This window comes from Leptopilina boulardi, unplaced genomic scaffold (assembly GCF_019393585.1).
Source record: "Leptopilina boulardi isolate dan_hultmark-lab unplaced genomic scaffold, ZJU_Lbou_2.1 LbouV2_224, whole genome shotgun sequence".
Taxonomy (NCBI): Eukaryota; Metazoa; Arthropoda; class Insecta; order Hymenoptera; family Figitidae; genus Leptopilina; species Leptopilina boulardi.
This window is the reverse complement of record NW_026137779.1, coordinates 90,424-117,685: the sequence shown is the minus strand read 5'-3', so window position 1 is coordinate 117,685 and position 27,262 is coordinate 90,424. Positions and strand designations below refer to the sequence as shown.

General features: G+C 35.8%; 1 protein-coding gene across 1 annotated transcript in view; it reads right to left on the bottom strand.

The window, feature by feature from the left end:
- Positions 1–9,900: 9,900 nt before the first annotated feature.
- Positions 9,901–27,262, bottom strand: part of LOC127279900 (uncharacterized) — a 37,020-nt gene continuing 19,658 nt past the window's right edge. Inside the window, exon 4 of the mRNA XM_051302559.1 lies at positions 9,901–11,156. The gene's annotated coding sequence lies outside the window, so the exon portion shown is untranslated. The remainder of the gene's footprint in view (positions 11,157–27,262) is intronic.

Here is a 27,262-nt window from a genome sequence, read left to right as displayed (position 1 = left end):
ATCGGTTTAAAATGTAAAGACCCCTGTCTTTGAGAACTTATAACTCAGGTAAAAAAATCGCATTACATTGAGACAACTAGGAGTCAGCAGCTACACTATTCCTACGTTACTATACGAAATTGCAAAAAGCAGAAAAATTTTGTGCATCACTTATGGATTTTAGAAGATAAAAAATACATGGTTTTTTACACCATTTTGACAATGGTCTACTTTGAAACCTTATAGCTTATTCAATAAAAATCCTATCAGTATGCGAAATTTTTTCTATAATATTTGAACCCTTCTGAAACATAATATTAAAAAAAATTTCGCTTATTTCATTAACTTTTCGAGATTATTTAAAACAAAGTTAAAAAGTTATCTTTTTACGAATAAACGCACAGATTTGAAACAAATTGCAAATTGTGTAATAAAAAATTCTTTTAACAAAACAAAAATCAAAAATTGTTTAAAAAATTTTTCCAAAGAATTATTAATGAAAATGTTTTTTGTTTTTTGCTTTATTACTCCCATTAAAGCAAGGTGCGGACCATGATGTATCCTTTTGTCAGCGGCAGGGCTCTGAATAACAGTAGTATACTTCTTCTTCCCTCTTAAATTCTTGCTCGTTATTTACAACTTTAAGGACCTCTTTCAAGTAATTTAGCAAGGGTATCGGCAAAAAGGGACCTGCACCTTGCTTTAATGGGAGTAATAAAGCAAAAAACGAAAAACATTTGTGTGAATAATTCTTTGGAAAAATTCTTTATAAATTTTTGATTTTTGTTTCGTTAAAAAAGTCTTTTATTACACAATTTGCAATTTGTTTCAAATCTGTGCGTTTATTGAAATCTGAATAAATATTATTAAAATTAAAATTATTAAATTTTAATTAATAAATTAATTAAATTAATAATAAATAAATAATTAAATAAATTAAAATCGACATTAAGAAATTATTTTTAAAAATAATTTCAATGAAATTGCCTAAAAACCAATAAATTATTAAAAAGTCTTGAAACAAACATAACCTTTAAATTCAAGTCATTTTTGCCGGGAACTCCACCTCCACTTGCGGCTATATTGAAAGTCTTGAAATTTACATAACCTCAAAATTTAGGAGGGGGGGACTTCCCCCCTAGGTCAAAATTTCTGAAACAGCGGCGGCGGCTGCGGCGAAATCTTTTTATAATATTTATATATATATATATATATATGTGACGCGACGCGAAGAAAGGGACCTAAGAGTCCAATTTTTGATTTTCGGATTATGATTGATTCAGATAAATTAAAGATTGCTTTTTAATTATGTGAAGTCAAAATTAAATTTTATCAAATAGTTTTTTTGCAATAACAATTTCAACATGAGCGATTCGTGTAGAGAATTGACTCTCTTTCTCCTCACACACACATGCGTACGCTCCCCTCTCACTATGTCCATGCGTCACTTGAAGTTCGGGTCGGTATTCGTGATTTAGAGAGAGATTCGCTGACTACACCGTTCTCTCTCACTACGAAAGCACGTGTACGAGGTGCATCTCTCTTTACTTTCCGAAGACGCCCGAACACACAGACGCCAACTTGAAATAGTAGTGGGAAGCAAGAGAGAGTAAGAGATATCGGAAACTCTTCGCCACGTTCTTGCCTACTCTTTTCTCTCTCCTGTGAAATTGCCGTTTGGAGGCTTAGGTCCCTTTCTTCGCGTCGCGTCATATATATATATATATATATACTAGGGGGCTATGCCCCCTGCGCGCTTCGCGCGCCAACCCCCATCCCCCTCCTCTCTTCCCCTCTCCCCACCCTAAATGTAAAGGTTAAGATCGTTTCAAGGCTCTGAATATAGCCGTAAGTCCCCCCTCCCTTTTCTTCTACCCCCCTTCTCTTGACTTGCGGCTATATTCAGAGTCTTAGAACAGCGGCGGCAGCGGCTTCGCGCCCCAACCCCCATCACCCTCCTCTCTTCCCCTCCTTTTCTCCCCCCCACCCTAAATTTAGAGGTTAATATTGTTTTAAGACTCTGAATATAGCCGCAAGTCCCCTCCCCTCCCTTCTCTTCTACCCCCCTTCTCTTTACTTGCGGCTATATTCAGAGTCTTGGAACAGCGGCGTCGGCGGCGTTGGCGGCGATATCTTTTTGTAACATAGGTATATATATATATATATATATATGGGGTAAAATTACTGTAGCGAACTAAGTGAAAAAAAGTTGATCGGATCGGGCTCTAACTTGCACATAGTTTAGCCCTAGGGGTGAGTAAATTAACCACGAAGTATTGTTAGGTTTTTTCAAAAACTGTCGAAGAGGGAGGGGGTTGAATTTTTTTGAAAAATTTAAACAGTGAATACTTGAAGACTTGTAACTTTTAAACAGAAAGAAGAAAAAAAATTTGTCCTATATGTTTTCGAAAGGTTTTTTCCTGCTCTTTCGAATGGTGCAAAAATTAACTATAATAATCTTTGAATTCATTCCTTCATTCCGTCCATTCATTCATTCCGTCCGGACCCCTGCTGGGTTTTCGGTGACAGAGAAAAGAACAAGTTATGGAGAGAGAAAGATATATCTTTATTTTGCAAATGAGGGTTCACTTGACCTGCAATCTTTTAAAGAGGATTAATTAATAACTCTGAGGACCCAGGTAATAATTTCTTTCTGTCTTTATCACGTAAAAAAACTATAAAGAAAGTCTAAAACTAAATAGGTAACGCATACCTTTCTTTCTTACACCAAGGAATATAACATAAGTACTTCTTCGTTTAACATTGCGTTTCTCTATCTAGACAATTCAAAATGGCATAAGAATATCTTCGTCTAAAATCTTAATCTTCTTCCTTTTTGTTTTGAAAATAAAAATAAATAAATATATATATATATATATATATATATATATATATCTATATATATATATATATATATATGCATACCTGTATTAGAGTCCCTGAAAATTTTAATAAAAAAATTTAAAAATTATTACCTAAGTTCTCAGAGTTAATCCTTATCAACAAAGGTTCTATTATCTAAGGGTATTGTTCCATGTAATAAATGGGAGAAAAGAAATTATTACTTGGGTCCTCAGAGTTAATTCTCATTGATTATTTAACAAAGGTTCTATTGTCCAAGGGTTGCTTTTTTGTGGTAATTAATCCGGGGTTTTAATACAAGTGTATATATATATGTATATATGGTATCTGTAATGAACTACTGATTAATCATATAAGAGTGTCCTTTTGCACTTATTGGCTGATCAGTAGTTACTCATTCATAGTTCTCTAATTCTATTGGATATTGGTAGTTGTATTGGATAAAAGGCAAAATTTGTTATATTGAATTAAAGGCAAAATTGGTTATATTTAATAAATGGCAAAATTTGTTATATTGGAGAGAGTGAGCGAGAGGATTAAAGATATTTAGATTTTCATGAATCAAAAATAAAATTAAACGAAGTATACTATGGCCAACATAAAAGAGTATGTTATTTTGAGTGATGAAGATTTAAAAATTGTTAAAAATAGAAATAAATTGTTAAATGACATGCATATGTACAAATTTGAAGATTTATTAAGAAAAGATTCCAATTCTTTTTTCAATATGCAAAGTACTTATACTTTTATAGCCTTAATGAGGGGTGTTTAAATGTGCATCAAATGAAATATTTAATTAGATTGTTCCCTTTTAAACCAACAGTAGTTTTTGTAGTTGTTGATCAACAACCTTTTGGTAGTGTTGAGTGTGGAGTATATGCAATAGCATTTGCAACATCTATATTTTTTAACGTAATGTCAAACAGCGTAAATTATGAAACTGATAATAACAGAATGAGAAACCATTTAAAGTCAATGTTTGAAAATAATCGCTTAAATCATTTTCCGTCAATAAGAACGTCTCACAATAGGAATTCGATAATAGAGAATGATTGGAACCGTCTTTTCATAAATCGAGCTCAGGAACTTAAAAATAATATTTTGAACCCTTGTTCTGTTTTAATACTTTTCCCAGCAATAATATTAACAGAGTTCTATTAACACAATATTTAGAAATTAAACATTCTCTAAATGACACTAGTGAAGAGAAAATAATTCGTACAACTAATAATAATATGAACAAAATTTCACCACTTGAATATTCAGAAATGAAGTATTTTCTGAGTGAAGAAATTGATAAAAAGATAATTCTAGGAATTAAAGAAAAGGGAAGGCAACGCGCGAAGTTACATATGAACAGAAAATAATTAGACAAGAGAATGGTAGATTGAGAAAACGTAATCGTAATGAAACAGAAACAGAAATACAAAAGAAAGAGCGCAAAAAAAATTTGACTTGCAAAAAAAGAAATTATCTATAGAAACTAAAGATGAAAAGAAAATACACAAGGATAAAAATTTGGCATGTAGGGAATGAAAAATATCAATGGAAACTCAAGATGAAAAGAAAGTGCGTCAAGAAAATAATTTGTCATGTAAGAAGAACAAATTTTCTACGGAAACGGAAGATGAAAAGAAAGTGCGTCAAGAAAAGAATTTGGCATGTGAAAACGATAACCGAAATAAAAAAGTGTAAGAGATGCAATAATGTCTTAAACTTTTCAATAAAAGTAAGGTTCCACAGAATTATTTAGGTTTGATGAATGTAGAATGTAAGTTTTGTTATGTGTTACATTTTCTGTGTGAGAGACCGTCACATAGATTATTTAGTAGTTGCTGTCATAAGGGAAAAGTAAAGTTAAGCGCCCAAGTAGCACGGAATATTGGTTGATTGTAACATTGATATCAAGTGGGAATATTCCCGTGACATTCAGGCGATATCATAATGTCTTTACGGGGACATTCCTCGGTGATATTCACGTGTGATTCGTATGATATTGAGGGAATATTCCCGTGAAATTTGTGTGATATTGAGTGAATTATTCCTCTGATATTGAGGGAATATTCCAGTGATATTAATAAGATAATTTATAAAATTCTAACAAAATTTCAATTTTTTTTTATTGATTTATTTGTTTAATTAAATATTCAAAATAAACAACATTTTAGAATTTTCTAAATTACAGGAATATTGTCTCAATATCACAGGGATATTCCCTTAATATCCCAAGAATATTTTCTTAATATTGCGTGAATTTCACGGGAATATTCCCTCAGTACCATACAAATATCACGCGAATTTCACAAGAATATCACCGTAGAATGTCCCCATGAAGCGGACATTATGATATCGCCTGAATGTCACAACAATATTCCCGCTTGATATCACCTTGACATTCAAGCAATATTCCGTGCTCCTTGGGTTGTAGATTTAATATGAAGAAATTTTTTGTAAATTTCTAATATTAAATTTTTTGAAAAAAAAGAAGTGAATAAAGATATGGTTAATGCACACGAGCAACGTAGTCGGCCGCTTGCGGACGACAAAGTTGCTAGTATTGTTATAAAATTCAAATTTTGGCACTTTTTTTTTGAAAATTAAACATTTTTAAAAATTTTTTTTTAAGTTCGGTCCTCTTTAGTTTTTTTATTTATTTTTTTTTTGAAAGCTAAAATCATGTATTTTCACCACCAAAAATATTGAGATGTCCTTTTTTGTTATTTTCGAGATGTTAATTAATTAATTAATTAATTAATGTTAATAAAAAATGAAATATTTCACAAATAAATAAAGTTATTAAAATCCTGAAGGTACCAATTGAAAACTGACGTTATTCCGCATCCAACGAGACCTATATGGACTATTTTGGATTAGAGGATTTTTTATAAACAATTGCCATGTTAGCCAATTGTTTATTAACAATCCACTTACCCAAAGTACTTCATATAGGGCTCGTTGGATGCGGAATTATGTCAACTTTCATTTAGTAACGTAAGAATTACGATAACTTTATTTGTTTGTAAAATATATCATTTTTTATTAACCTTAATAGTTAATTAATTAACTCGCCTCGACGCGCGCGCCGACATAAAATATTTGACATTTAATGTCTCGAAAACAAAAAAAATTGGCATTCTGAAAATTTATATACAAATCGAAAAAAACCTCAGCTTTCGTTTGCAATTATTTATTTAAAAAAAATCCCATCGATTTTAGTGAAAATAACAAATTTATGTTTAATTATAAAAAATCAAGGTCAAAATAGAAAAATTTTTAAAAATGAAATTCACCATTGGAAAGAGCATGAAAAAACCTTCAAAAAACATATCTGCCAAATTTTTTTATATTGCATTTATATACAGAAAAAATTCAAATAGTAGGCGGTGTCAAATTGACCCCCCTCTATCTCCCCTAAAATTTCAAAAAAAGTCAAAAATTTTTCTGGGGATACTTTACTATCAGGTAGGACAACAATTTTCCCAAGTTTCACTTTTTTTCGAGAAATCAATTTTTTAACTTTAGACATTACATGTAAAATGCCTCATATATATATATATATACAATATTTATTTATTATTTTATATATGTGGGTAGGTATATAATTCGAAGGAATAAAAAAGTGGGTAATATTAAAAATATATTATTCATACAATTGGAAATTAATAACAATTTACCGCAAACGATATTTCATAATTTCAAACGTATTATACCAAAATTTTTTAAGGTCTCATTAACATGTACTTAAAATCTAAAATTTTTGGAATCTTCAAGATTTTTTTCTAAAATTATTTTACGTTGTCAAATAATGAATTTTATTAATGTTATGTTACATTTTTATTTGTTTTAACAATTAATTATTAATAATTTATAACATTTCCAAATACACATAGACAGAAGCATTTTTTGTCAACTTTTCGTTGCAGCTATTATTTCTAAATTTCTAAATGAAATAGAGATATTAGAAATTAAATTAGCATGAAGATTTTACATGAATTAACTATTTTAAAATTGTTTAAATAAATAATTGTTATTGTGCTTAGCTCGAAAAATTGCAAAATAACAAGACAACTGCATTTCTCATGGCGTATCAAGCAAAATGTTAGTAAATATCAAAACTCTCGTAGATTTTGCAATATTAACAAGGTCTAACCCACCCTGGCTGTAATCTCCGGCAAAGGTTAATATACATATGAATTTGGTACTGCACACAAATATTCTCTCTTGTCCTTCATCATGTGGACACATACTTTTAAAATTTCAGACGTAAAAATAGCTGAATTTTCACTATCCTCTGCTACAATGGTTTGCATAGCGGTATAACTTTTTTCAAAAGAACGAGCCGTATGAATTTTTTTCTACTATTGCAATTTCGCTTTTTGTACATGAATCTAGGATAAAAAACATAATTTTTACATATGAAAAATCAGTTAATTGTGCGAAAGTGTTGTCTGATCTTATTTTACTCTTTTTTGATGACATAAATAAACATCCGTTTTTTACTATTTTGTGAAATGCAAGAGCCTTTTCAGATAATAATAATTCTCTTGCCAACGTTTGATCAACAGAACATCCACATCCAAAGTATCTAGTTGTATAAGTCTGTGTTGTTTTTTGAACCATTGTTGTACCTATTCTATCATAAAATTGTTTAACAGTGTATGAACAATGAGGATAAATACGATCTCTTAAACTGAGCATACTATATCTAAGTCTTATACGTCGACATACCTGATTATGTACACCATTTGCCGCATGAATAACCTTTAACAACTGTCCATTACCGGATTCAAATGCATATGCGTTATGAGACCAAAGTGGACCTCAATCGAAGACGCTTTTTGCTAAGTGCAACAGTAAGGGCATGTTAAACGTCATCGCAACTTTGGAATAAAGTTTTTCCGTTTCATCAACAAACTCATGTAAGAGTTGATCAGCGAAATCGACATCGCGACCTAGAATGTCTTCTTTTAGTAGTAAGTAGAGGGCTTTAACGAATAACATCCAATGGAAAAAGAAATTTTGTGGTAATACATTATTCAAAATTGTAGAACTGAAATATAGTATCCAATTTTCCCATTCCCTTGATTTCCAAAATGACATTTCTAAAAATGGATGTTTCAATCGAATAATTTGATGAGGAAGTTGAAAATTAATCAGTAAGTTTTCAATGTCTTAAATGACGGACTTTGAAAACAATCCAGACTTTTTGGCATTGCCAAACCATTTTGTTGCAAATTGTTTAGCGATGCCTGAACAACAGTGCATACTATCTACAACCATACCGTAAATAAAATGAAAACTGATTAGATTTATAAGATAAGAAGGTCCTTTAATGCCAAAAACGGGAGCTTTCGTTTTCGCTGCTTTTTCCATATATTTTTCAGTTTGCTTAACAGTTCTATTCATTGGCATGTTTTTTTGCAAAGGATATTTAATGTTTCCAGAGCGTGGATTACAAGGACAAGATTTTACTGATTCCCCTGGTTGTAGGCATTGGCTACAGCCATATTTTCCATTAAACTGCACAAATCCTTGCATTGGTGCACGTGCGACGGAATCGACGCAGCACACCAATGGAGAAATTTTAATGGATAAATCAGCACCATTTATTTTACACGATATTCCTTCTGTGAAAAGGTTGTTCATATTTTCTACGAAAGGTCCAAGAAAGACGTTCATATCTGGCTTGTCTTTACCAAACCACAATCCCACTACTATTAATTCTTTTGTTCGTACATTGTAAGGCAATTCATTTACCATCAAATATATAGGCCAAATCGAGTAACTTGAAGTGGCAAAAAGTGGTGCACCGTCAGTATTAAAAGTGACACTAGCATAAGCATGTCTATCGTATTCACTCAATTTTTTAACAAAATCTCGATAACGCTTTCCATTATAAATATCTCGAATGCGACCTTTTTCATGCACGCTTTCATTGACAACATAATTGTAGTAACTACTATTTGATTCTAGTAATTTGGAAATTGGTAAACTAGCATCTATAGTGACAAAAAATCTTTATATTTATAAATGTCTGCTTGAACATTAGACTTACACAAGCCACACTTTACAAATTTATCTTTACGTTTAAATTTTTTAACGTACACACCGCACTGTGTACATATGGCATGAAGTTGCATACAATCTTTAGGATGAAATAACTTGACACCGGTCACTGTAGAGGGAGTAACCGGGCAACGGCCAAATCTATTTTGCTTCATAACCAATGGGGAGTTTTCAAAGGTACAGCGAAATAGTGGCGAAGTAACTTTAAATTCATTAAAGTTGGGTAAAAAAAAGAGATGAGCGATTGTTTGATTGGTTAATTTTAAAAAAGAGAAAGTAGTTTGTACTCCAATATCGAGAGGAAACCAACTCGATACCGTGTGTGTGTAGTAGTTCCGAGAGGAAACCAGCTCGGTATTATGTGTAATATACTGATATTTAGAGGAAACCAGCTCAATATTTTTGGTCCAGTGCATCGACTTTTCCAAAAACGGCAAAGTGGGAGAATTTTAGAGGTAGGGCAAAAATCAACGTTTGCGTTTCTTACTCTCGACGCAATCCGAATGCGCGTACGGTTCACGCGTTTCGCTTGAGCCAAGGGTCAGGGCGCTTCCAGAATACGTGCAATTTGTCTTGCCGAGCATTTTGCGCTTGCTTTCTGCGCGCGCACCTGTTTTGGTCCACTCGGTCCACTCATTCCTGTTTTTTAATAGTTTTATAAAATATTTAAACTTTAATATAAAGTTTTATTTCCGTTCTAATATAAATAATTTTGTTACACCTAGAAATATAGAAATTATACGATTCTTAATTTTTATTTATTATATTCATTATAATTATTATTCATTATTAATCAGTTAATTTAAAAAATAAGCAATTATAATTTTTAAAAATATTTATTTGTAACTGATTTTGTAAAAAATTAAATAAAAAATGTTAACGAATAGTATTTTATAAAATTTTTTAATAATGCAAATTTTTAAATTCTTTACAAAAATAAGGAAACTTATTTTACATTTTTAAACATAAAATAAGAAATATCGAAGCCTTAACTGAAATGTGAGCAATAAAAAGTCGAAACATAGTTTTTTGAATAATAGAATAACAATTTTTCAATAAAAAAGTAAGTTTTACATCAGAAATTTAATAATACTCATTTAATAACTACATAGGACCTCTCAAATTGGACTAGCTTTTAAAAGCTTTTTAAATTTAATAATATAATTTTTCTATTTTTAAAACAAACTTTGTCAAAAGCTAATAACCATCATTTTTTCTTATGTTTTTCATAAAAACATGGCATAGAAATAATGATATCGATTTGAGAGGTCATATTTTTTTTTAAATTTATAGAAACAAGGACGATTTAACTTACATCGTCAAACGAAAATAAAAAAATTAACCATTTACTTAAAATGCAATCAACTCGTGATAAAAAAATTTTTTACGAATAATTACCAAAATTAAATGCATAATAAATTTAATTCAAGAGCAGCACAGCCAGATTTATTTTAATTTTTCGGAAAATTTATGGGATAATTGCTTTTTTTATCAGGAATTGACTGCATTATATTTTGCAATCTAGTCGAAGCATTGTACTTTTTTCAACCATTAACAATCGACAAACATCTCAATGTAGTCGACACACATTGTTTTTTTTAAATATCAACGAACAATCTTTCTATGAAGAAGTAAGTATTGCAACATAAAGTAAAAAATACTCATTTCATAACTACATAGGACCTCTCAAATTAGACTAGCTTTTGAATACTTTTTGAATTCAATAATATAATTTTTGTATTTATAACACAAATTTTGTCAAAAGCTAATAACCATCATTTTTTCTGTTTTTAATAATAACAAGGCATAGAAATAATGATATCGATTTGAGAGGTCATATTTTTTTTTAAATTTATAGAAACAAGGACGATTTAACTTACATCGTCAAACGAAAATAAATAAAATTAACGATTTACTTAAAATGCAATCAACTCGTGATAAAAAAATTTTTTACGAATAATTACCAAAATTAAATGCATAATAAATTTAATTCAAGAGCAGCACAGCCAGATTTATTTTAATTTTTCGGAAAATTTATGGGATAATTGCTTTTTTTATCAGGAATTGACTGCATTATATTTTGCAATCTAGTCGAAGCATTGTACTTTTTTCAACCATTAACAATCGACAAACATCTCAATGTAGTCGACACACATTGTTTTTTTTAAATATCAACGAACAATCTTTCTATGAAGAAGTAAGTATTGCAACATAAAGTAAAAAATACTCATTTCATAACTACATAGGACCTCTCAAATTAGACTAGCTTTTGAATACTTTTTGAATTCAATAATATAATTTTTGTATTTATAACACAAATTTTGTCAAAAGCTAATAACCATCATTTTTTCTGTTTTTAATAATAACAAGGCATAGAAATAATGATATCGATTTGAGAGGTCATATTTTTTTTTAAATTTATAGAAACAAGGACGATTTAACTTACATCGTCAAACGAAAATAAATAAAATTAACGATTTACTTAAAATGCAATCAACTCGTGATGAAAAAAAATTTTTACGAATAATTACCAAAATTAAATGCATAATAAATTTAAGACAAGAGCAGCACAGCCAGATTTATTTTAATTTTTCTGAAAATTTATGGGATAATTGCTTTTTTTATCAGGAATTGACTGCATTATATTTTGCAATCTAGTCGAAGCATTGTACTTTTTTCTGTCACGGTGGTACCTAAAAATTTAATTTTTTTGTATTGTGCTGAAATTTACTTTTCGTAAATTTTAACACAATACTTTGATAATAAAAATTCAATCGTCAGCATAATGCGATGGGAACGGACTCGGGCCTTATTCTTGGAATGTTATGTGTGCACATATTATTATTACAACTATTTAGAATAAAAATGTAAATCGCAAATATCACCAATGGATATATGTGCATGTACTCTAATATAATTCAAATTTCTACGGGCATTCATAATTAAATATAACCTTAAAAAGTGAGGATCATTATATATATGAAATATAATTGAAAATTTTTAATTCTAATGTTGCGAGTGCGTTAATGAACATTGCGACAGCGTTCCGAATGCGTTGGACGTTGCGGCAATGTTCCCAAACCACAATTGTAAAAGTTAGCAAATGGGAATGTTGCGAATGTGTTAATGAGCATTGCGGCAGCGTTCTGAATGCGTTAAACGTTGCGGCAATGTTCCCTACTTAAAATTAAAGAAAGTAGCGAACGGTAATGTTGTGAATGTTGCGAGTGCGTTAACGAACATTGCGACAGCGCCCCGAGTGCGTTGGACGTTGCGGCAATGTTCCCAAACGAAAATTGTAGAAGTTAGTAAAAGGGAATGTTGCGAATGTGTTAGTGAACATTGCGGCAGCGTTCTGAGCGCATTAAACGTTGCGGCAATGTTCCCCACTTAAAATTGAAGAAAGTAGCGAACGGTAATGTTGCGAATGTCGCGAGTGCGTTAACGAACATTGCAGCAGCACCCTGAATGCATCGAATGCTGCGGCAATGTTCATAATTTAAAATTTAACGGAATTATTGATTGAAGAAGATAATAATGGATACTTTGTTTTGTGAGACACGATATTATCACTTGCGGGTCCAAAAAAAAATGAGTATGGATGTGTACAGGAGCCACACTAGAAATTGGACTTCTCGCGAAAAAAAGGGATATAATAATAATAATAGTTAAAATAAATCTACGCGATGAGCTTTTTCTTGAACGTAATTCTTCAGCTTCCATCCTTTTCTTACTCTACCCCCCCCCACTTTTTTTTTATTACGTATTCTGGGCCTAACAATCCTACATGCTCATAACAACACAACATCAACGTTGTAATTGTTGCAAATAAAAAAAGGGTAAAAATGCCAAAAATCAAATCATTTTCCAACAAGGAAAATTAATAAAATAAATCCAAAAGACAACAAGTCTTTTCAATAATAATTATGCTTGATTTTATCAAGTGCATATTATTATATTTGGCTATACCATTAAAAGAAAATAAAAACTCAGCATTATTGGCATAGTAACAGGCCTAGAGCTCACGCCTTGTTCACGTGTTAAAAACCCTTAGTCCACAAAATTTTCCCACCTGAAGTCTCTAAACGTTCATATAAAAGTGCATCGCGGAAGTCAATTAATGGCAGTACAACTCTCATTCGCGAGTCAGCTCTGAAATTTTTCAGAGGCATAAAAACGATTTTGAGACGCCGGGACTAAGCCCGTCCGTGAGTCGGTTTTTCAATTTTTGCAATCCACTACATAGATAGTGATTAAAATTGGACGGACGAAAAGTTAAAGTTCACGCCGACGAAGTCCAACGGAAGTCGTCTTTAATAAAAATCCAGTAATTTGAATAAAATCAAATTATTGAATTTTTGTCTTTTTGACCGGCCAGTCCGCACGTGTGGTGCCTGCGCTGTTTAGATTCGGTGGACCCGTGAGTGCAATTTTCGTGCGCTACCAATAGACACTTTCGCGCTTTGCTAAGTGTGTGTATTTTTCCGCCCGTCGGAAAGCAGCTCGACGCCTCGCCCTCGTTAGCTTGCGACGGTATAATAAGCAGTAGAGTAAGTTTTTTTTAACATGTATCGTTCCATTTTCTTATCTTATTGTATTATTTCAACCTTTTAAAATCAAAGATTTCTTTTTATAATAAATGTATAAAAGGGTCTTAATTGTTTCATTGTGTCTTAACCCTTAAATTCAATTCCGAATAACGTAACTTGGCAGTTTTCTTCTAAAAAAGGATACACGATCCCATAAAATTAAACGAAATTTTTTTATTTCGGCAGCTTGGTGCCTCCAGGACATAGAAAATAATAATTTTTATAATTAATATTTTTTCGGTTCGTAACAAGCTGATGGTGGCAGCGTTGGGATTTTTCCTTACGTTGCTGTCAGCTACGTTATCGGAACAATTGATTTTCATCAATTGTCACTTTAGAGTTTTTCAAAAAATTTAATTTTGACAAAATTTCACGTCTACTTTTAATTTAACATTCTTATACTTATACCTTACTAACATTTCAAAACTAAAAATCAATCATTCTAATTTATTGAGTGATTGATTTTCTTTTCCTTGTATTGAAAGAAAAGTACATAATGACTTTGTCTTAAAAATAAATTCTGGATTATGGCTCTCCAACTTATGTTGTTGATGATGACGCAATCCTAATTTATGATTCTGGCTCTCCGACCTTGGTCGTTGATGATGACATTATCTGAGACATTGGTTCCGAAAATTCTTTCAATTAAAAGAAAAGAATAGTTAAAGACTTTAATCAACTAATTTCAAACTTCTTTTTGAGAATTGTGTAAGAGAGGATTTTTCCGAGGAAAAACCTTTCAATTTCTAATGCATTCAAGAAGTACATGACGACCTGTTTGAATTGCGAAAAATTGTGATTTTGGCTCTCCGACCTTGGTCGTTGATGATGACTCATTCACAATTTTGATTTTGGCTCTCCGACTATGTCGTTGATGATGACTAATCGAAATTCATAACAGTAACTCTGGAAATTTGTATCTTTTGAAATAAAGACAAAATTCTCATCGAGAAAAACAAAAGAAGTAATATTTTCTTTGACTGTCTTATATTTTCCTCCATTCTTTATACTTTACTTTGAAAATTCAGAAGAGAAAATTTCTCGAAAGGAAAATTTTCAATTTCTTAATGCATTCAAAAAGTACATGACGACCTGTTTGAATTGCGAAAAATTGTGATTTTGGCTCTCCGACCTTGGTCGTTGATGATGACTCATTCACAATTTTGATTTTGGCTCTCCGACTATGTCGTTGATGATGACTAATCGAAATTCATAACAGTAACTCTGGAAATTTGTTTCTTTTCGAAATAAGAAAAAAAAAATCCTCATCGAGAAAAACAGAAAGAAGTGATATTTTCTTTAACTGCCTAATATTCTCCTCCATCTTTATACTTTACTTTGAGAATTCAAAAGAGAAAATTTTCAAAAGGAAAATTTTCAATTTCCTAATGTATTCAAAGATTTAAGTGACGACCTGTTTGAATTGCGAAAAATTGTGAATTTGGCTCTCTGACCTTGGTCATTGATGATGACTCATTCCCAATTTTTGATGCTGGCTCTCCGACTATGTCGTTGATGATGACTAATCAAAATTCATAACAGCGAATCCTAAAAATTTGTTTCATTTTTGAAATAAGAAAAAAATTCTCATTGCAAAAGAAAGAAACCTATTTTCTTCTATACTTAACATGTCTTTAATAGAAATTTTTCTTTTATTTACTTTCGTGTTACTTATCGTCACCTTTTCGCTCTCCCTAATTACGGAATTATTAGGAATCTTATTTCAACTTTTCTGTTTAAGGGCCACTTTACTCTGTTAAAGAAGTAATTGAAAACTATTGATTTTTCATTTCTTTTTTTTTGCTATGAATCATTCAAATTATGCCACATAAAATTAGGCCCCGTGGCGGTCGCTCAAAAAAACGAATTAATTCACGCAATAAAAATATTCAAAACAAATCAGAAAATTCAGATACGAAAATAGAGACTACCCCCGTTAAAAACGAAATTGTTAAGGAAAATCAAGTTTCGGTAAAATCAGAATATAAATTTCATCCCTTAAATAGACGACCAAAACCAGAATCACAAATTAAATTAGATTATTTTGTGACATATAACCCAAAGCATCCACTTCACCACGGAGGCATTGTTAACCGACGAGAATTACAGAGACTCTCACTCACACTTGTTGGATCAGCTGACGTGCTTACTCATACGACTGAACAAGACCTTAGAGTTCGAAGAATAGAAACGGTCAGTTTCTCGTTTAAAAGACTAAACGGAAGAATAATTTTTTCATAAACAAATATTTTTGTGTCATGTCTAAATTACTATGACTATTCGAGTACAATATAACAGTGCACAAACTGTGACAGTACATTCAGACCACCTCTGTAATAGTTTAGAAATTCCTGTCAATAACGATACTAAACTTAACTATATTTGTGAGACACAACTTAAGACAGACTGCGCGATTCTTGGCTTCCCGTCGGGAGACTGCATAAATGACGAATATGCAGAAACCTTAGGCATTATTTTTCTACCAGTAAATGGAATCGCGATCTGTTTTTGTGTAGTGGACTCTTTCTTCTCGCAAGATTGTCACATTACAACGGGAATAATTGGCAGACAAAGCGCCATCGAATTGGGATTACTATCATTCCAAAATTTATAAATACTGTTTGAAATTTTCTTTTAAAAAAAAAAAAGATTTTTTTTTATTTAAGGTTTTCCTTTTAGAAGAGTTGTAGCAAAACGAAGTTTTGTAATCATTAAATTAATTATAAAACTAGTTACTCTACATCGCTGTTGCCGGTACGACACCGCGAGATCGGAAATTCCTATGCTGCATTTGAATAATTTTCCGAAAAGAAAAGCGAGATAGGAAGAAAATCAAATTCTCTTTCGCATCTCGTAATATTCAAAAGCGCTGGTTTCAGTACGATCTCCCCGTGAGGAAAGCTTCTTGCTGAGTTGTTACACTGCGAAAATTCTCTAATACGGAAAAACTTAAAAGAAAATCTGAATCCTGAGAATTTCCCTAATATCCATGCAGAAAAACCGTTACAAAACGAAGTTTTATAATCATTAAATTGATTATAAAACCAGTTACTCTCCATCGCTGTTGCCAGTACGACACCGCGAGATCGGAAATTCCTATGCTGCATTTGAATAATTTTCCGAAAAGAAAAACGAGATAGGAAGAAAATCAAATTCTCTTTCGCATCTCGTAATATTCAAAAGCGCTGGTTTCAGTACGATCTCCCCGTGAGGAAAGCTTCTTGCTGAGTTGATATAAATGTAACGCAATCCTGACGTGGAATTAATGAAAATCAGTGAAAAGAAAGGAAAATTTTCAATAATGCATACTTTAAAATGTCCAGTATAAACGGATTTTTACTCAATAAAAACCCTAGAGGAAAAAGAGCAGGAAAGAGGTGGGGAAAAATTGCGGGAAAAAGGAGTGCACCCACAATTACAGAAAAACAATCAGCGACAAGAGTTCCGAGTTCGGAAATTTATTATAACCTTACCGAACCGACATTAAAAATCAGACCCATTAATAAAGTAAAACCTTTGTCCCCGGTTGTCCTCCCCATAGCAGGTCCAAGTAACCCCCAGGTTCCCCCTCCACAAGCTCGAGTAATTGACCTTGAAAGAGAGGAGGAATTGGCTCGTCGCAGAATAGAACTCTTACAACAACACTTAGACGACAATTCAAACGACTCTGACGAGACTACGGCATATGACAGTGACGTAATGATTTTGGATTGAAAATAATTAATAATCTTTCTAAAATGGTTTCACCTATTCTGACTGACAAAACACTCAAAGATTTAACACCTATGCCGACGTCGCCTTGTAACATCCCCTTAGTACTGGTTTTTAAGAAAGCGAATAACCGATTCTACGTCGACTATGCTCAACTAAACAAAAATTTCAAACCAAGTACCATCACTGGCGACACAAACAAAATCAGCCAACGCGACAGATTATAATTTTCCGCATGCTCAATTTCCTTGACGCAAGGTTGCAGGAATATTCCGCGGTGGCGTAAGAAAAAAAAAGAAAATAAGAGAGATAGTTTGTTCCCCTCTCGAAGAGAAGAGACTGCCAAGTTTGCGTATAAAAAAACAAAAAAAAGGGGCACATAAGTATATGTGTATGTGTTCGTGGGCATATATATATGTATATATATATAATATATGCATGTATGTTTAAGCACGCATATCATCACCCCTTGTAACAAATCAATTTTTTTATTCCTTTTTGTCAATTAAGACCCTTTTGGCAAAAATGCCGGACAATCACGAAGATAACCCCGGCGCAAGGGGCGGGAATAATCACTCTTTATTAGAGACAGAACATGCCAACATAACACTTCGACAAATTAACCAGGACACTACGGCCGCCATGGCATCTGTCCTCGAATGTATGACCCTACAACAGAGTACATACCACATCCCTTTCTTTGACGGAAAGAACCCACCCTTAAGAGAATTTCTACAAGATGTAGCAAATGGTGTCGTATTCACCACCGATGCCACAGAACCGGGTTTTCTTAAAGCAGTCCTTAGCAAATTAAAGGGCGCAGCTAGGGAAAGTGTTAGAGATAAACATTTTAATAGGGTGGACGAGCTTGTCGCTCATTTGCAAAAACGATTTGCATCTACAAAAAAATACCAATGGTATTTTGAAAATATTATGACAATAAGGATGAAACAATCCGAAACTGTGCGGGACTATAACGATAGGTTGCGCGGACTTCTAAGTGGTGCAAAACATGCCCTTGAAGCAAAGTACAATAGACGATTTCGCGAAGTCGATGTCCCCAACGCGCGTACTCGTGTGTTTCCCGAAAGTGAACTCCTAATACAACCAATTATAGATTGTGCCCTCGAATCCTTCATTCGCGGACTACCGGAAGAGATGTCAATTTTTGTTGACACTAGAAACCCCGTGGACTTAGAAGAGGCCTGCGAACATGCCCTTCGCGCAGAAGAGCGCCAAAAATATTCTGATAAAACAAGGGCATCCTCGTATCACATTACTAGATCTGAGGAACGACCAAGATCCCCCAGCCCTTATTCCAGACAAGCCGAGAAACCATCTTCGGACAAACGGAAATCCGACGGAGAAAAGGAGACCTCGATTCTGAGATCATCACGAGGATCAAATAACGAGACGCCTCAGTTTAGTCCTGAGCAGCTAGCGGCCTTTTACAGAACGATGATGCCTCAATTCATTCCACCTATGAATTATCAACCCCCTCTTCAGCCGATGGCGTACCAACCCTCTCCTATGCAGCCCATGGTCTACCAACCTACCCCTGGACAGGCAATGGGATACCAACCTAATTACAACCGGCAGCACTCAGGATTTAAACCAAGTGTCACCCCACCCCGTTCGGTATCCCCTGGTCCGCAAGGAAGTTCAAATTCCCCACAAGGAAATTTAAACTCTCAGCCGACTCGACGCTTAGACGCGGCAGCGAGTCCCACTCCCCAGCGTCAACGGAGCGTCCACTTTGCGGACAACCAAATAGGGTCTTTAGAGCAGGATCCCAAGCCGAAGACTCCCCAGTAGTGCAATTATCTGCACCTGAATTCAGGATACCCAAGGTCAACTTTCTGGTGGATCCTGGATCCGACACAAATTTAATTAAAGTGTGTGTATTGAGTCCTGACCTCACATTTACACGAAGTAAATGTGCTGAGATCACTGGAATCACGAATCACACCGTGAAAACATTGGGCACTGTCGAACTAACACTCTTCGACATTCCTGTAGAATTTCACATAGTTAGAAATAATTTCCCCATTTCTACACATGGAATCCTAGGAAGGCCCTACCTTCGACTAGAGCAGGCCCAAATTTCATTTAGGCATAATGCTCTTGTCACTATCTCTAAACCAGTGACCCCTATCCCTTTTATAGATAGAGAATCACTGGAAGCGAAAGAGATTCTCAAACCACAGATAAAACCTTTTGCCAGAGTCCTTAGTTTAAAAGCAAGGACAAGAAGACCCGTGGCAATAGACACTACTCACCCCGAACTATGTGAAGGATACCTCCCGCGAATACAAACTCCAAAGGGAATTTATCTAGGCGAGGCCTTGGTATCTAACAAAGACAATATTTGCCATGCAATGGCAATCAACACTACCGAGGAAGACGTTGATGTACATATTACCCCGCAAGAAATAATTCCTTTTGATTTTTGTAAATTTCCAGGAGAAGAATTTTCAGATTCCGATACGGAAAGTCCCTTAACCAATTCCGAAACCGAGTACTCCGATCGCGTAGTGAAAGTGAAAAATGCCCTACATGTGTCCCATTTGACCCCGGAAGAAAAAGACTTTGTGAATCGATGGGCAGAGGACTTCGCGGATATCTTTCATTTAAATGGAGAAATGCTTTCGTGCACCCATCTGATTCAACATAGAATCCCGACAATCGATGAACAGGTTATCCGAAGAAAACAATATCGCTCCCCTAATGAAGCCCTAGAGCAAATAGACACTCAGCTTCTTAAACAATTTAATAGCGGTATAATAGGGAATTCTAATTCCGATTACAATTCTCCACTTTTGATAGTACCGAAAAAACTTGACGCCTCTGGCGAGAAAAAGTGGAGGGTTGTTATCGATTATAGGGCCCTAAATGAAAAGGTCATAGGTGATGCTTTCCCCCTCCCCAACATCAGCGCCATCTTTGACCGTCTCGGAAAAGCTAGGTACTTCACCGTGTTCGATCTTGCGAGCGGTTTTCACCAGGTTGAAACACACCCGGATGACAGACACAAAACTGCATTTTCCTCACGCAATGGACATTTCGAATATCGGAGAATGCCTATGGGAATTAAAAATGCACCCCCCACTTTCCAACGACTACTCAATAATGTCCTAAGTACAATGCTCGATACGGAAGCATTTGTGTACTTAGACGACATTATAATTTACTCGGACACACTCGAAGAACATGATAGGAGAGCACGAAGACTCTTTTCCAAACTTCGCGAAGCTAATTTAAAATTACAACCCGATAAGTGCGAATTTCTAAAAACAGAAGTAGCATATCTCGGCCATATAATAAGTGAGAATGGCATAAAACCAAATCCGGACAAAATCGAAGCTATTAAAAATTTTCCACAACCTAAGACCCAAAAAGAAATTCGAAGCTTTTTAGGACTCTCAGGATATTATCGCCGGTTTATTAAAGATTATGCTAAATTAGCCAAACCCCTATCCGACCTACTGAAAAAGGACAACAAGTGGGGATGGAATGAACCCCAAAAGAAAAGTTTTCTAAAGCTTAGAAAATACCTGTGCCGCAAACCTATTCTGCAATATCCAAATTTCGCCGGAAGGTTCAAATTGACAACTGACGCCTCGGAGTACGCAATCGGTGCAATACTCACCCAGGAAAAGGATGGGATCGATCTACCCGTCGCGTATTTTTCAAAAACATTAAACGAAAATGAACGAAAATATCCTAAGGCCGAAAAAGAATGTTTGGCAATTTTGTATGCTGTAGAAAATTTCCGACCCTATCTATACGGTCGAGAGTTTACTCTAGCATGTGATTTTGAACCAGTTCACTGGATGTCCTATGTTGAGAATCCTGGAGCGAGACTCATGCGTTGGAGACTCAGACTCCAGGACTATCAATATAAATTCGAATATAAGCCAGGCAAGATCAACAGGATTGTTGGGGCACTTTCCAATAACCCCCTTGAAAGAAGTGAAGCAAAAATGGATGCAACTTCTTCTTCGGAATCAGATTGGACCGATGACACGAAAGAATCAGATCCAGAAGATGACACCTCACTTCCGGAACGCAAAACGGAACAATTCAGAGCACTCCCTATTACCACACGGTCCTCTTTCAAAAATAAGGGCAAGGACAATGTACAATCGAACCCTGAAAGAAAAAGTAAGAAGGGCAACTCACGGGAAGTAACGAATCCAAGGACCAGATCATCAAATCCCTTGGAGCAACGACCCTCCTTGAGACCAACCCCAATTTTCAAGGTTCCTTCCAAATATGACCCTAAGGCGCCCCTAATACCCCCATCCATTAAAACTCTAGGTGGCCCCAGTAAACCCAAACCTTCAATAGTCGCCCAAGTTCAACCCAAGGATATTTTGCGGAGGCCGTCAGAAGTACCATCTACATCACGGCTACAAGGTACAGTTAATTCCCCCACCCCAGGACCATCCTCACAACCTCCTTTGAGACCAAGAGGAAGACCCAGAGGATCCTCACAAACGAAGGATCCAGATGGAGACGAACCCTATGTTCCCCCTCTGAAAATTGATCCGATAGACTTGGATGTCAGCTGCGTGGCAAAGCGACTGAAGAAACGTAAAATGAAATCGAACAACGATCCCCCTGGCGGAAAAGAAGACAGTTCATCATCCGAAGAAAATTTTCCTGATAGTGATTATGATGAAAGTTCGGATCCCCCAGTGTTTCGATCAAGCAGTAGCGCCTTTCCCAGCCTCCCACCTAATATTGTGAAAACAGACAAGCCCACCCCCGAAAACGTCCCAAAACCAGTTTCACCCCCAAGTCCGTGGACACCCCCGTTGTTAGACTCATATACGAACGTTTATGTGGATGGTGCGTGTTGTGACAATGGCGGTGTACGACCCCGCGCAGGTATAGGAGTTTGGTTCGGCCCAGATCATCCCCTTAACGTCTCACGAAGATATAGGGGTAGACAAACAAATAATGCATCCGAAATCGAAGCAGCAGCCACCGCCGTCCGACAAGCAAAGAAGGGCGGCATAAACAGATTAAGAATTAAAACCGACTCTAAGGTTCTCGTCCAAGGGATAACAGAATGGGTTCCAAAATGGCAAACCAACAATTGGAAAACCAACGATAACAAGCCTGTAAAAAATCAAAGAGTGTACGAAAAGCTAATCAATGCATTAAAACATATGGATGTCATCTGGGAACATGTTCCTGGACATGACGGAATCGATGGAAATGAAAATGCAGATAGATTAGCCAGGGAAGGTGCCCTCATGGAACCCGAATCTGAATCAAGTTCCTCTTCTTCATCAGAGTCATCCGAAGCAGAACCTGTTACAGAAATTCCCAAAGACAAGATCATTATTCAAGGACCTCCTCGGCCCCCAGACAGCGAAGAAAGCTCTCATTCTCTCGCTGAAGAAGAAGTGTGTGAGCCAGAAACTAGCATAGATCGATCGATCAGAAGGTTCAACGAAATCATAAAAAATCGTTCAGATCAAACTAACCAAACCTTAACATGGGATCATGAAGGGATGGATAGAACCCCTCGAAAGAAGTCCTACGTTTCTGATGGAGATAGTGACCATGAATATTTGGAATATCTGAAAACCCTGGACCCTTGCCAAGAGAATGATGATGCACAATTTGAAGAAAGACTAAAAAAATTTTTAGAACAGCTAGACAAGAGCCGCGTTGAAACTCAAGAAAGTGAGAAACCCCCTCCACCGGAACTCGAACTTCTCCCCACCACCACAATGGATACTCCACTAACAAGTAATCCCTCCCCCACGCGAAAAAGGAGTATAGTTCGCTTTAAAGACATTCCCGAAGTTTTTGAAACCCCTACCATCGACCGCAACCTTGCCGCAAGTTTGCCATCATTCACTCCTGGTCGGGTAACAATCCCCGAAGCACATTCCACCCCATTTTTAAGGTTTTCGGATTACAACAAGGGAAAACAGGAAGAAAAGGTGCGAAGAAAAATACAAATCACGCCCCGTAGATTAACCCCTACAAGTGAGTTCGGAAGTAAGACAAAAAGGAACCTATTAATGGATCTAAACCTTCCCTATTGTGATTCTTCCTCCTCCCCTGATTCCTCAGGAAATGAAGAAGATAACCCCAACAATTATGTTCATTTAAACCCCCCAAACATTTTACATCAATGGACAGAACCTTTGACTTACAAACGAGACAATTACGCCCACTTTATTTCCGAAGACTGTGAACCCGTTGACCCCATTGCGAAACTTTTAGTGGCAACCGAAAAGATCGACTTACAGGACATCAGAGACAGTAAACCAACTAAAGGACAGGTGTACGTCACTATCTGTGGACGCTATAAAGTATACTCAATCATTGTGAAAAAGCGACATTTTGACGAAATCAATTGGAATGACGTAATCACTGGACTAACAAACTTGAGACATGCTATGACCTTAGACAATCAGAAACATTGCCGAATGGCCAATTCGGGTGACCTTCTAGGAGCACTCCCTCAAAATAAAATGACGGAGCTTTTAGCAGGAATATTCCGCGGTGGCGATATAAATATCACACTATGCCACGGAAAGATCGAGGTACCACCTTTACAATTACGCCCCAAAATAATATCGGAATTTCATGGCAGTCTGATTGGAGGACATAAAGGTATAACTAAGACCTATAGAAGAATACGTGAGAGGTATTATTGGCCGAGAATGCGAGACGAAGTTACAGAGTATATTCGCAAATGCAAGAGTTGCTTTGAGAATAAACTCGCCAGGGCTCGAACTCGTGAACCTATGCTAATAACAGATACCCCTGCGCAACCCTTTGACAAAGTGTCCCTAGATACCGTGGGAAAACTTCGAACCACTCCCAACGGCAATAGACATATACTAACAATGCAGGACAATTTCAGTAAATATTGCATTGCGGTCCCCATACCAGACATAAAAACAACCACCATTGCCCATGCCATAGCAGCAAACCTCTTTTCTGTATATGGAGCGCCTCGATGCGTCCTCACAGATAGAGGAGGTAGTTTTATAAGCTCCCTAATGCGGAAGCTTGAAAGCATCTTTGGAGTAAAACAACTTACGACTTCCGGATACCGCCCTCAAACTAACGGAGCGTTGGAAAGAAGCCATATTGAATTGACGGATTATATTAAGCACTACGCTCAGGATTTTGACGATTGGGATCGTCTACTTCCTTTTGCGATGCTCAATTATAACACGTCAGTTCATGAAGCTACAAACCTAACCCCATTCGAGTTAGTTTTTGGACGAGTAGCCCGGATCCCTTCCTCCCTACCACTTGGACCAGAATTAGAAACCTATGGTTCATATCTAAAGGATCTCGTGGTCCGATTGCATGAACTTCAAAATCTGGCAGCCGATAAGCTTAAAGGAGCAAAGCAACGCTCCAAAGAATTTTATGACCGAAAGTCAAGACCATCGAAGGTCAAGGTTGGCGACCAAGTCTATACCTACAAAGAAGTTAGGACAAACAAGTTCGACAATCGAGCTAATGGTCCGTACACTGTTGTAGGGTTAACCCAAAACAATAATGTCATTTTAGAAGATGACAATGGCGAAAGATTCGCCAAACACAAAGACAAGGTGATGGTTACCTATCTTTAACTATCACCTTCACAAAAATTTTGTTATTAACATACAGTCTATTTTTTTTAGAAAACAAAGATGTACTTGGCACACTACTTAATCGTTTTGTACCTCTCTAATTCGATTATCGTGAAGGCGCAGATCAATCCAGTTCCAATAGGACCAATTGACGGCCCCGGATACCAGATTACCCCACTTGACATAAGTAGTGGGATATATTACGAGTATTCGGGAGAAGTAAGAAGGTCAGTTAGTAATTGGAGGATCAGCATCTTCCTGGACATCGGCAAACAAGTGAGGCATTTCGAGGAATTGAATTACAAATTGAACGACGTGAAGCAGCAATGCTTTCCAAAAGAAGAATGGTGCGGTGTCCGAATCGAATCATTTCCCTGGGAGGACCGATGGGAAATAGCTGCAGACCTACAACGAGAACTTCAGCGGCAATTAGAAGAACTAGAAAGAACACGCCAGAATCTTCCTATATTGGTATCATCACAGTTTCGAGCTCGGCGCAGTGTTCCCCTTTTTGGATTCCTTGGAAAGATTGCAGGACCCATCGCTGGTGTACTAAACTACGAAGATGGTGAACATTACGAGGCAGTTATGCAAGAATTAAATGAAGCACAAGCAAACTTATCACACCTTGTTGGAAAGCAGACACATGTGGTTAGGTCTCAATTAGAAAGTCTGCATAGTCAGGTGCAACATCACCCTGAATAAGGAACTAAATGGACAATTTAAACATTCTGAATTCCAAGAATACTCCAAACTCCTGGACAAAACACTGGCTGCCATAAAATTAGGACTTGATCACAACATCCGAACGACGACAACAATGCTAGACGCAGTTCACGATGCTAGAAGAGGACAATTGCATCCTGGAATTTTATCTTCAGAACAATTGGGACTTATCCTCGACGACATTAGAAATAACGCCACTGATGTTATTTTCCCCATACCTGGACCCAAGGTCAGCGTTGACGAATTAATTCAAGTAGCCACGACCAGTATTCTATGCGAGGACCACAAAATCAAAATTTTGATGGACATTCCTCTCCTGGAACAAGACAAATATGCAGCCTTCAAACTACATCCACTGCCGACTCTTCAAGGTGAACTTGGAAACGCATCTACTAGGGCATACGTGAATCCTGCATACAACTACTTAATCGTCGACAAAGAGCAAAGAACCTATCTTTTGCTTAAAGACAAAGATTGGGAAAATTGTAGGACAACGACATCGTTCCATGCATGTCTGAAAGGATCACCCATTTACGACCTTCAGAACAGACCAATCTGTGAGGTATCACTCCTGACCAATCCCACGGACAAAGTACTACGAACCTGTGATATCAGAATTACTTCAAGTCTAGAATCTTTTTGGAAACCTCTGCGGACCTTAGCAGCCTGGCTTTATTCAGTGGCCAAGCCAGAAGTGTTACTGATAATCTGCCACTCTGCTTATCCGATCAAAATAAATGTCACAGGTACTGGGATAATAAGGCTAGCCCCAGGATGTTCGGCAAAGACAAAAGATATAACTATCCCAGCAACAGCAACTCAGGTAGGCCAAACGGAGATCTTATATGAACCCGAGTTACACCTGGACTTAAAACGGATTTCAAATGTATTTTCTACCTATTCCCATTTAACAACTACGATGGGAATTCAAGAGAATGTTCGAACAAAATTGAAGACCCCCAATTTCGATACCAACTCCAAAACTCTGGAACAACTGGAACAGGAATTGGAGAATTTTGCGATGCAGCGAAAATGGAGAACCCATCACTCTATCCTTATTTATGGGTCCTATAGTGGATTGATAATTTTTGGCATTATCAGTCTCCTCCTTCTATGTCGACACTCAATCAGTAGAAAAATCAAGACTATCACTGGCAAAAGTAATTTCAAAAGGAACAAGGCTGATCCCGTTCCGGAGACAGGGTATAAGTTAAGGAGTCAAGACGAGCACCTAGATATGCAGAGATCTGGAAAAATCCCTTCAACATCTACGAATCTAGATCAAGGCGTGGAACTCCAACCATCGACCGTTGAGGCACCTAAGAATCTTGTACCTACAACCCAATCTTGACAACTAAATTCCGAAGGCTTCGGAATTTCGACAACGAAATCAACATCATCAACTAGTGTCAGTTTACCAACGAAGAACTGCTTAAAAAGGGTAATTGTATTGCCCATACAAAAACTTCAACCAGTTTAGTTGAAGAGTAATATAGTATGCTATGCACAAATTTTACCTATATATATATATATCTATGTGTATGCATGTATATGTATGTGTATATGTATCTAATCAAATTTTTATTTTTCCTGTTTCGATTTCTGTTGTTGAGTTTTATCTTGCCTCGTTTTATTTTTTTTTATTACATGAAAACCCACGATCGATATCTCTTATCAATTTCAGCACCGTCGGGACAGGTCCTAGCATAT